Genomic DNA, 12,509 nt, shown 5'->3' with positions numbered 1-12,509 from the left:
TATGAAGCAAAGAATTTCGTCACTTCTCAATTAATGATATGTGCCACCAATATTTGCTAAAGTATGTGTTTTGGTGATTCTAATGCAAGAATCAGAATAACAAGGTAAAATCTATTAAAGATACAGCATTTGATAACTAAATTAGTATATACTGCATTTTAACAGTGGAAATGCAACAACCAGAAGTAATGACAGAATCTTGAGAATTATTTGAAATCTGTAATCAATATTTACCAATCAGAAAATGAATGTAAAGAGACATACAGCCACACTCTAATCTATGCTGCCCTATATGGCCACATGTGGCTATTTAAATTAATTAAAATTAAAATTTTAGTTGCTCCACTGCACTAGCCTATTTTAAGCACTCAATAGCCACCTGTTGCTACCAGCTACTTACTGTATTGGAGAGTGTAGATATAGAATATTCCCATCAACCCAGAAAGTCCTCTCAGCACTACTCTACAAGAAATTTAATTAACTCAACAAATATTTATTAAGTGCTTACTCTAAAGTTGCCTTAGTTTATGTGCTTTGATGCAATGTTATTTGATACATTAAAGTACAAAATAACAGCTAACACAGAGCACTTAACATGTGCCAGGCACTAATGCTAAACACTTTCTTTTAATGTAATCATTTAATCTTCAAATTACATGAGATAGGAACTATGATTTTTCTATTGTAGAGATGAAGAAACAGACACACAGAGGTTCAATGACTTGTCAAATGTCACACAGCTAGTCGGAAGCCAAGAAGAATCCAAACTATCTAGCTCTTGAGCCTCTATTTTATACTGCCTTTTAATTTCTAAATTTCAATAATTTTCCATGTATGCTAACATAAACAACAGGGTGATTACCACTGCTGTTTTCTTTTCTTTTCTTTTTTTTTAAAAAAGATTTTATTTATTTATTAATGATAGAGAGAGAGAGGCAGAGACACAGGCAGAGGGAGAAGCAGGCGCCATGCAGGGAGCCCGATGTGGGACTTGATCCCGGGTCTCCAGGATCACGCCCTGGGCTGAAGGCGGCGCTAAACCGTTGAGCCACCCAGGCTGCCCTGCTGTTTTCTAAATAGTTGTCTAACGCCTGTCACAAAACCACAGAATTGGGGTCAAAAAATTTTATGTTAAAACATGGATATACTATGAGTTAGAATGAAATTTCCATTAACTTTTAAGAAAAAAGTTGAAAATTTTTGAGCTTCTAACAAGCCTTTTTTTTTTTTTAAGATTTTATTTATTTATTCATGAAAGACACACACAGAGAGAGAGGCAAAGACACAGGCAGAGGGAGAAGCAAGCTCCATGCAGGGAGCCTGACGTGGGATTCGACCCTGGGTCTCCAGCATCAGGCCCTGGGCCGAAGGCGGCGCTAAACTGCTGAGCCACCAGGGCTGCCCCTACAAGCCATTTTAAGGTATTCCCAGCGTCCCTCAAACATGTATTCATTCTTCTTTCCCATAAGAGTCACTATGGCATTAAAAAAGTTTTTAAATATTAATTCCCCACCCCGTACCCTAGCTTTGTTCAGAATTTCATCATCTCTTTGCTTTTTTTTTTATAATATATTTATTTTTTATTGGTGTTCGATTTGCCAACATACAGAATAACACCCAGTGCTCATCCTGTCAAGTGCTCCCCTCAGTGCCCATCACCCATTCACCCCCACCCCCTGCCCTCCTCCCCTTCCACCACCCCTAGTTCGTTTCCCGGAGTTAGGAGTCTTTATGTTCTGTCTCCCTTTCTGATATTTCCCACACATTTCTTCTCCCTTCCCTTATATTCCCTTTCACTATTACTTATATTCCCCTCATCATCTCTTTGCTGAACAGCCTCCTAACTGGTCTTCCTACCTCACATCTTGCTTCCCTCAGATTTTCACATATCAAACCACAAGTCTGTGAAGTCATTATTACTGGGTGAATTCAAGTTAAATTATTGTGACAAATAAGGCGTTAAGATAACCCAGCTCCTGCCTATTTACCTCGGCTCATCTCGTAGTACTCCTTTCAGGTTTACCCACGCATTCTTTTTCATTCAACAAATATTACTGACCAATACTATGTGCAAACAAGGTCCCTAAACTAATACATATGAGAGTCCAACAAAGGAGACCAATATTTATTCATTAATCACACAAATAAATGCAAAATTTCAAATGTGGTAGGTGTTATGAAAGAACTACAGTTATCCAAGTGTAAGATCAATCTCACCTTCTAGGGAAGCTAGGGAAGGCTCCCCTGAAAGTGACTATGTAGAGACCTGAAGGAGTAGGTAAAAGTGAAGAACATTCTAAGCAGAGGAAAAAGTATATGAAAGGTCCTGGGGCAGGATGAAGAACAGGAAAGTAAAAGACTGAAAGAGAGCTGGTGTTGCCGAGACAGAGTAAAAGCAACAGAAGGGTTCTGAAAAGCTGAAAAGCTAAAAATTTACTCAAAGCCTTACAAAAAGTAGCAGTAATAAAACTTCAATTCAATTTAATTCAATTCAAACAATTACCTGCATAATCTATCTCTGAAACTTATTCTCTAGGCCTTGCCCTATAATGGTCTGTTCATACATTTCAGTCCATAAATTACTACCAAATGCCTACTACATGCCAGGCAATGTGCTGGATACTTCAGACACAACGAGTCAATGATAAAAACAAACAAAACCTCTCTCCTGTGGAGCTTACAATCCAGTAGATGAGTCAATCATATAATCAAATAAATAGCATAAAATGACAGGTATAATAAATACTACTAAAGTAAATGACACTATGAAAAAATAATTTAACTAAGAGTGGTCAGGCTTCTTTGATAAAGTAAACAACTACATTAAGATCTGAAGAATTAAACGTTAAATAGGCAGAAAGGGGAGAATGATGTTCCAAGCCAAGGGAATACATAGACATAAGGTTCTGGAAGGAGGAAGCAGATCAAATGTAATGAACTGAAGCCCAGCATGCTGTAGCCTAAGCCCAGCTTCATGAATGTGTGACCTGTGGAGTCTCATAGGGCCCAACTCTCTAAAGGGCCCCCTGCTTAATTTGATACTCTGCTGTTGCCATTCTGAAATTCTTAATAATTTTATCTTTGGACTTCTATTTTGCAGGTGAAGCCCAATGGGACAAGGAGAACATGTGTAGGAGCTATAAAGACAGGATCGTGGCCAGGTACACATACACATGGCTCAAGGCAGTCTGGGGTGCTACAGCCTCCAAGGTGGCTGTGGTCAAAGCTGGGCCCAACCAGCAGCAGCTTCAGGACCTACCATGAGAAGCCAGCTTGCCTGTTCATCCCCCAACCCTGTCCCTGAGGCACCTGCACAAACATTAACTCTCCAGCCTAAGCACTATGACAGGAACTCAAGGAGTAAATTTGGCAATAAATTACAAAAGAAAAATGTACAAATGGACACTGCAATAAAGCATTTCAGGGAGTTAGTAGAGTTCTTCAGAGCTTAGAATCTCTGGTTTTCAAAATTTCTACAGCAAAGCAAGTATCTCCAGGCTTGGAAATAAAAATTAAATTTAAAAATCATTGTACTGAACAGAAAAATGGCTATTTTAGTATAAAGCTCTTGACAGACCATTTATTAATCAGAAAGATAATTCTAGTTTTCTTTTATAACTGAAGACACAATGGCAGGATGCATAGAAAGACATCTTTAATTGTATACAAATTTAATCATATACAAATCATTAGTATGCTACTTTTGGTTTCTTCTAGGACCTCTACAAGTAACAAGAATTGTCAGAAGAAACATTAAAATATTGTATAAAATTACGTCTAAAATTAAATTCAGTATGAAGTCTTTTTTTAAAAAAAATGTTCTGTAAGAATCATCAGCTCTAAAATTTGTAAATAATTAATCGGAAATTTATTCCAAAGTTGTCACAGCCTATAAAACATAACTCTAGTAATAGCTGCATCAGTAGAAAGATCCTACTCAAAATAATAACCAAAAATTTACAATATTGTATTTGCCAAGAGCAACTGACAATCCCTTTCAATTATACCAAATGAAAATGAACTTGCTAAAAGTAAAAATTTTGACGACCCAATAAATTTGTAGAAAAGCCAAAAATATCTTATGACCAATCAAGATTCCACATTAAAATGTCATTATATTACATACAATTATCCTAAAATATTCTTCTTTCACAATGTATAAGTTTGCTGTTACACAGAAAGCACTATTACTATTGACAAGTATATAAAGGAAAAAGCCTTTATATTTTAAAGCCGCTAATGGCACTTTTTCCTGCTTTTTGAACAAGGAGACACACATTCTCATTTTACATGAGGCCCCACAAATTATGCAGACAACCCTGGCTGGGAAACAAAGAAAGTAGACAGGAACTGGCTTATGGCTGGAGTATGAAGGAGGCCAACAACTATGCTGAGCTTTCAGAACTCTATTATGGAAGCCATTAAATATGGGAGAATGAAATGAGACACGGCCTCGTAAATCAGAATCTTTATAAATAAGACAGATAAGACAGACAGCATTCTATAGTTTTAACAATGATTATGTACCTTCTAAACTTTGAAAACCCCTACACTCTAGAATATTCTTGTCATTTTACAGTGGGCCCAATTTTTCCCACAATTATAAGTGAATAGAACTTGGCCTGAGAGTAAACCCATATTCCTTCTCCAAAATAAAGTTTAATGGCTTTCTAATAGCGCTGTCTCAAAATACTTTTTCCTTTTATTTGCTAGCAAGATTATGCTTAACTAGCACTGATTAAATAAAACTGCAAAAATGGAACCTGACTTACAAATTTAATTTTTATTCAGCCTCAGCCATGAGACAGCTTTTAATTTTCTGAGACAAAAAATATAGAATAGTCAAGAAAGTAATAATAGATTTTAAAAACACACGCAACAAATTTATCAGAATGACATATTAATATGTGATTCAATGTTTTATACTGTAAAAAATTAAAACTATACTGAAATGTAGACTCTTTCCACTTCCATCCCATTATCTCTAGATAGCCATTCTTAAAAGGTTAATATATATCTTCCAATTCTGTTTATATATACACACACACATGCACACAAATATATGTAGAGATTTTTTTTTATTTAGAAAGCAAAAACAAGATCGTATCTTGTTCTGCACTTTTTACCCTCACTGTGAGGTTTTTTCCATGTCCATTTCAATCTTTCCATAAAAAAAAAAAAAAACCTACCATATGGTAGATCTACATTTCTTGAGAGCTCCAGAGACAACATACCACCAAATTATCTACCAAAAAGTTGTAACTTTTTTTCCAAAAGATTTTATTTATTCATGAGAGGCACACAGAGAGAGGCAAAGACATAGGCAAGGGAGAAGGCAGGCTCCCTGTGAGGAACCCGATGCAGGACTCCATCCCAGGACCCTTGGATCACTACCTGAGCCAAAGGCAGATGCTCAACCACTGAGCCACCCAGGTGCCCCAAAGGTTGTAACTTTTTATACCTCTACTAGCATTAAAGCATGGTCTGTTTTTTCATTATCTGTTACCTTCACGATGTGAAATATCATTTTAATCATAGTTCTGTTTTTGGACCGTTCTTTTTCAATTTTCTATTCTTTTCCCATGCCAGGACTACAATGTTTCAATTACTGTAGCTTTTTTGTAATTTTTATTTTATTTTTTTATTTTCTTAAAGATTTTATTTTTAAGTAATCTCTACATCCAACATAGGGCTCGAACTCACATCGCCAAGATCAGGAGTCACATGCTCCACCAATTGAGCCAGCCAGGCACCCCTCAATTACTGTAGCTTTTGAATAAATTTTAGTAACTGTACTTCAAGTCCCCCAAGCCCTTCATTTCCCTTTTTTTATTTTTTAAGATTTTATTTATTTATTTATTCATGAGAGACACAGAGAGAGGCAGAGACACAGGCAGAGGGAGAAGCAGGCTCCATGCAGGGAGCCCAAAGTGGGACTCAATCTCAATCTCGTGCCTCCAAGATCATGCCCCGGGCCAAAGGCAGGCGCTAAACTGCTGAGCCACCCAGGGATCCCCATTTTCCTTTTTAAAAAGTGTTCTTTTTGTTCTCATACAACTATTCTTCCAGGTATATTTTCTTATTAACTAGTCACATTTTTCTCCCACCTGAAAAAAGGGTGAGCAGGAAAGAAAGATTTTGATTGACATTATATTCAATTTATAGATTAATGATGGAGGAATTGTCACCTTCCCTTCAATTAATTCAAAGAATTAATTCTTTGAACTGAGGAATGCAGCCTTCATTTAATTCAGATTTCCTTTTGTATTCTTTGAATAAGCTACATAGTTTTCTTTATAAAAAGTTGCATGTTTAACCTTATCCTGTAATTCATGCTTACAGTTTTTATTCCTGAAGGAATGAGGTCTTTTTTTTCTTCCAGTTTTAACTTGATCATTGTTGATATAAAGGAAATCTCACAATTAGTTTATTTGTCTTATATCTGGCCATCTTACCAAATAACTATTCTAATAGTTCTAACAGTTTAATTTCCTTCGATTTCTTTTTCTGGATATCACCTGCAAATAATCATCTTTTTTTTTTACTTTTCTTCCCAATATTTACACTTACTTCTTTTTCTTATCTAATTGTATCACTAGGCCCTCCAAGTGTTAAGCAGTAATTATATTATGACTCCCTATTTTACTCAAGAATATCACCATTTACTGGTGGCTTGAAAGACCTTTATTTTTTTTAAGTCAATTCCTAGTTTATTGAATTTTTTATTTTTAGTCATAAAAGACTGTTAAATTTTATCAACTGCCTTTTAGATATCTATGATTTCAAAAATCTTCACTTTTCTCTAGATCACTGGCTATGTTCCAATTAGTGGAGTTTGACAAATCCAACTGTAAAATACACATTTAATTGAGCTTTAAATAAAAATTCCCCACTAACTAGTTTTTTGAAAAACAGATTTTTAGTGTTAGTATTCTAATATCTAGTGCCATAGCAAAGATTAAAAGACAAAATTGAAAATATAAAAATGCTTATTCAATGTAATGCATCTTTCCAATAACAAAAGTAATTGCTACAATCAAAATTCTTAAATCACAACATGTTCATTATTGATTACCAAAAATAAAAGCACTGTACCCTATACACAGGAGGGACTCAGGGAGTATCTACTAAATAAATGTGCAAAGGGCACCTGGGTGGCACAGTCAGTTGAGCATTCTACTCTTTGTTTTGGTTTGGGTCATGATATCAGAATCATGGGATTAAGCCCTGCCTCTTTGGGCTCCACATTCAGTGGGGAGTCTGCTTCTCTCTCCCTCCCCCACTCAAGCTCTCTTTAAAATAAATAAATAAATCTTAAGTAAATAAATTAATAAATGCTCAAATATTCCCCAAGCATATGGCATTTAGTTCTCAGGCTTTCATACAAATACCTCTCTCTACCTGGCATACCCCTCAGCCAACTGGAAAACTCCAACTTGTCCTTCATTGACTACTCAGCTTAAGGATCACTCTTCCAAGAAGCCCTTTGTAAGTCCTCACCTAGGTGTGAGATACATGCCCCTCCTCTGTACTATCAGAGGGCATTAGCATATACTTTCATTATGTTACCTAAAAACTGCTAATAGTTTTGCCTTTCTCCCCCATTAGACTATACTCTCCTTGAAAACGAGGTCTTTCTCCTATCTCTTTAGCATACATAGCATTATGCCTAGCAAATACATGTGGAAAAAATGCTCTAGAATGAATGAGTGGCCAGAGATTTAACTCTAAATCCAATTGGCAAATCACATTTTCTGAATCTCATATTTTCTTTATAGAGTTTATTATTTTTTAAAAAGATTTTATTTATTCATTCATGAGAGACAAAGAGAGAGAGAGGCAGAGACACAGGCAGAGGGAGAAGCAGGCTCCATGCAGGGAGCCTGATGTGGGACTTGATCCCAGGTCTCCAGGATCACGCCCTGGGCTGAAGGCAGTGCTAAACCGCTGAGCCACCTTGGGCTACGCTCTTTATAGAGTTTAATATCTCTTCTATTTACTTCAGGGGATTGATGTGAGAATGATAAGAATTTTTTGTTTTGCACTATAATGTTGCAGATGCTTTCAAAATAGTAACCAGATTCCACTACAAAAAAAAAAAAAAAAGAAAAATAAATCTTTCTCATTTACATTTATTAAATAAGTTACATTTACACTTACTAAATCCACTTTGGTTTTAAAACAATTATAGTAAATTATTTTTCTGTGAAGTATCAGTTAACATATGTACTTGGCACTATCTTATATTAGCACTACACATACTCACAAAGGACAATCCCTAACACTTCAAGTGAGCTAGAAAAACAAAACCAAGGAAATTCAAGAAAATAAACAAATAAAGCATTTTTCAGGTTACCATTCAAACTAATATGATATTAATACTAAAAGAATATTTATATTTCCACTATGATGTCTCTAAAATCAAAACACATCCTATATTTTATATCTATTCATGCACACATGCAAAACGGAAACAAACTTCCTTTAAAATTCATCCACAATGAGGTGAACAAAGAAAAGCACAGGAAAATATGGATGATACAATTTCATTTATGTACAAAAAATACATTTTAAAAATGATGAGTGTACTTCTTTGGTGGAGGTTTGGGGGTAGCAGTTATGCAGTCTCAAAACAAGGTCCCTGTCACCTCTTGGTCTCAGCTGCGAGGGAGGGACAATCTCTCTGAGATTCAGATGTGGTTTTGTTAACTCTGGGGCCTACTACCAGCTCTCTATGTTGAATATCTTTATAAACATGAAATTGCTATCAGCATTGTAGAGGCTATGTTAGTTTTGCTTGGTCCTATTGATTTATAATTACCCACAAATAAATACATGGTGAAAAAGAAACCAAACAAATGAAAAAATAAAATAAAAAATAAAAATGATGTATATATGCTCTTATACGCCTAGAGATTTTTTTTAAGATTTATTATTTGAGGGGCACCTGGGTGGCTCAGTGGTTGAACATCTGCCTTTGGCTCAGGTTGTGATCCAAGGGTCCTGGGATCAAGTCCTGCATCAGGTTCCCCGCAGGGAGCCTGCTTCTCCCTCTGCCTATGTTTCTGCCTCTCTCTGTGTCTCTCATGAATAAATAAATAAAATCTTAAAAAAAAAAAAAAAAGATTATTTGAGAGAGAGCGAGTGAGAGAAAGAGAGAGAGAGAGCGCACATGCACATGTGTGCACACACACAGGGCAGAGGGAGAGGGAAAGAGAATCTCAAGCGGACTCCACACTGAGCATGGAGGCCAACTCAGGGCTCAATCTCACAATCCTGAGATCATGACCTGAGCTGAAATCAAGAGTGGGATGCTTCACCAACTGTGCCACCCAGGGACCCCACCTAGAGATTTTTAAAATGTGTACTCAAGAAACAGTCACATTTGAAGAGGGAATGGGTTCAGGCAGCCCGGGTGGCTCAGCGGTTTAGCACCTCCTTCAGCCCAGGGTATGATCCTGGAGACCCAGGATCGAGTCCCACATCAGGCTCCCTGCGTGGGCCCTGCTTCTTCCTCTGCCTGTGTCTGTGTCTCTCTCTCTGTGTCTCTCATGAATAAATAAATAAATAAAATTAAAAAAAAAAATGAAAAGGGAATGGGAGCTTAGGGAACTTTTACTTTCCCCCTATACACAGTTTGAATTTCTTACTATTCAGAAAGGTATTTGCAAGATTTTTAAGATTTTTTTAATTTTTGCAAATTAAGGATATTTACAGTGTTCTCATTCATGCAAAAAGAAAAAACTATATAATGTATATTATAAAAGCACAGGAAAAAAGGTATATTCAAACAATGCAGATTGCTTAGGGAGGGGGACTGAGAGTGGGGGGAAAAAGATGGAGATTCACTTTTTATTCCGTGTCTTTGTGTGCTGTTGCTGTATTTTAAAATAATATGTTCCAATATTACTGCTATAATTTTAAAGAACAGAAAATGTATCTACAACACCAAATTTTCAGGTCTGTAACGTAACCTGCTAAATTCATACACCTAGAGAAAAGACTCTCACTGATTAAGAATGTTAGCACAGAAGTGTGGAAGACTTTACTTACTCTAGTATACCTTTAATAAATTCTCAAAAACTTACGGTTTTAGGTATCTTAAGCAAAAGCCAGTAACTGGCATCTTTTTTGCAAAAGAAATATTCAGGACCTATTTAAATAATTTTCCATCTGCACAATGCTTTCAGAATAGGTAACCTTACTTGCACAGCTGCTAACCTACAAGAGTCCATCCTCATTCTAGTTTGTTCACCTTCAAATTTGTTTTCTAGCAAGTAACTTGTTGTCTTGAATCAGAAGATTAAAGCAGTATTTGTAAGCATCTACAGAAAATACTCCCTGTTACTACCTGAGGTGGGGGGCCGGGGAGTGGGGGTGGAATCACTCTTTAAGTTGAGATCTATTAAATCAATAAATATCTCTTTCATTCTAAAGGTCTAATACACTATTTGGCAGCTTATCCAATAACCTAAGTAAGCCTGAATATAGATGTTTACAATGAAGCAATTGCAATATCCCAAAACACATTTCAAAATTTCCTATCAAGCAATAAAATATAACATTTATGGTATTATACTATGTTGACTTTGAGAAGCAACATGGCTGAGTAAAAAAATTTTTAAAGTTCCAAAATAGGAGTCTGGTGATCTAGGTTCTGGATCACTCTTATCACTAATTTGATCTGTGACCTACCTTCGGCAAGTCACTTCTACCTCTTTGAACCTCAGTTTCCCCATCTGTAGAATGGAAGGGAGAATGCTTAGACTAGGTTCTTATTTTTCAGGGTCTCTACTTTCTTAGAAAAGCTGATAAAAGCTATAAACCCTATTACCAAAAATGTATATTGCAACAACAACAACAAAAAAATTGCTTACAATTTCCTTCTGAGATCATTGTGGACTCTCTAAGACCTCTGTACTAAAAGATGTCCTGCAATTATTCTACACGCTAAAACTCTATGCCTATGCCAAATTTCATTAAAGAATTATATGCACACCAAAATGGATAACTAAGCAAAATGACTATGAAAGACATCTTTGATTACTTTGAATCTCAAAACATATTAACTAAAATATTTAACAACTTCCTATGAATATTTCCTCAGATGGATATCCATCTGACCCACAAATGGATAAATGCCAAAATCATTCAACCTCTTAAAAAAAATCCTATTGCTTAATAATTGAAGATTTAACAATCTTAACTATTCCCAAATGAATTAATTTACTTTCTAGTTCCACTATCCTTTAGGTTAAGAGCCACAAACTGGTAACACACAGACCTGAATTGGAGTCCCCCACTCTACCACTTTCCTTGCAAATTTGGGTAAATTACTTAGCATTTACATGTTTCAGCCCTTTAGTCTATAAAATGAAAATGAAAGTAATAATAATCACCTCATAGTAAGAATTAAATAAAGCACCTGGCATAGTGCCTTCAACATAGTAAGCACTTTAAATGTGAGCTATTACTAATAATAAATTGGAATACAACTTTCATACTGAGAAATAATACAGTAATTATTACTTACACATTTGCGGCATACATTTGTGAATAATATGTGAAAACTTCCAAAAACAAAATTCCTAGTTTTAATAACATTTTTTTCAATACTATTCTCTGGGAAGATTAAAAAGTACGTAAATGGATATCTATACAACATATACAAGGTGGTGAGGTAGAGTGGAAAGAGACCAGCTTTAGAGCCAGATAGATCTGGGTTCTGAACCTAAATCAACTTAGTAATTATGTAACCCAGGCCACTTACACTCTCTCCACCGTGTAAAGCTGTTGCAAGAATTAGTCAAGTATCTGGGTGTAGTATGCACTCAATAAACAGTACCTATTTCTATTCTTCTCAGCTACTCTCTTACAGAACATAAAACCAGCTTTGCCAGGGAAGAGGGACAGTACTGGTAAACATAAATGCTAATTAATATTCAGGCTGGGGATCCCTGGGTGGCGCAGCGGTTTGGCGCCTGCCTTTGGCCCAGGGCGCGATCCTGGAGACCCGGGATCGAATCCCACATCAGGCTCCCGGTGCATGGAGCCTGCTTCTCCCTCTGCCTGTGTCTCTGCCTCTCTCTCTCTCTCTCTCTCTCTCTCTCTCTCTCTGTGACTATCATAAATAAATAAAAAATTAAAAAAAAAATAATATTCAGGCTGGAAAGGAAAGACACGAACTTTACCTTATCAGTATAAGAACTAAGGTAGAGTTTTTTGGGGTTACATACTCCCTCCAGAGTCTAATGAAAATAGGGTCCCTGGCTCCCAGAAATTTTTTAGATATTTCAGGAAATACCGTGTCAGGCATTTCACGAACCTGTATTAAGGAGACTATTAACTAGTTTTTCCTGGACTTAACTGGAAGAGTCTGAAAACTTTATCTACTCAGTTTTGTGACAAAATGATTCATTTAGCTTTGCTCATAATGAAGCAAGTAACCCTGATTGTATTAACTTCTCAATTTCGTTAGCTAAATTTCATGAGCTATCTGGTGTTGTGCG

General features: G+C 36.1%; 1 protein-coding gene across 3 annotated transcripts in view; it reads right to left on the bottom strand.

The window, feature by feature from the left end:
• Positions 1–12,509, bottom strand: part of XPO4 (exportin 4) — a 121,996-nt gene that overhangs the window by 108,148 nt on the left and 1,339 nt on the right. Inside the window, exon 2 of one of the 3 annotated variants that reach the window (XM_072795807.1) lies at positions 10,696–10,739. The exons of the other annotated variants lie outside the window; for them this stretch is intronic. The gene's annotated coding sequence lies outside the window, so the exon portion shown is untranslated. The remainder of the gene's footprint in view (positions 1–10,695; positions 10,740–12,509) is intronic. 3 annotated transcript variants of the gene reach the window in all.

This window comes from Canis lupus, chromosome 24 (genome assembly GCF_048164855.1).
Source record: "Canis lupus baileyi chromosome 24, mCanLup2.hap1, whole genome shotgun sequence".
Taxonomy (NCBI): domain Eukaryota; kingdom Metazoa; phylum Chordata; class Mammalia; order Carnivora; family Canidae; genus Canis; species Canis lupus.
The sequence above is the reverse complement of the archived record's forward strand: the minus strand, read 5'-3'. Positions and strand labels throughout refer to the sequence as shown.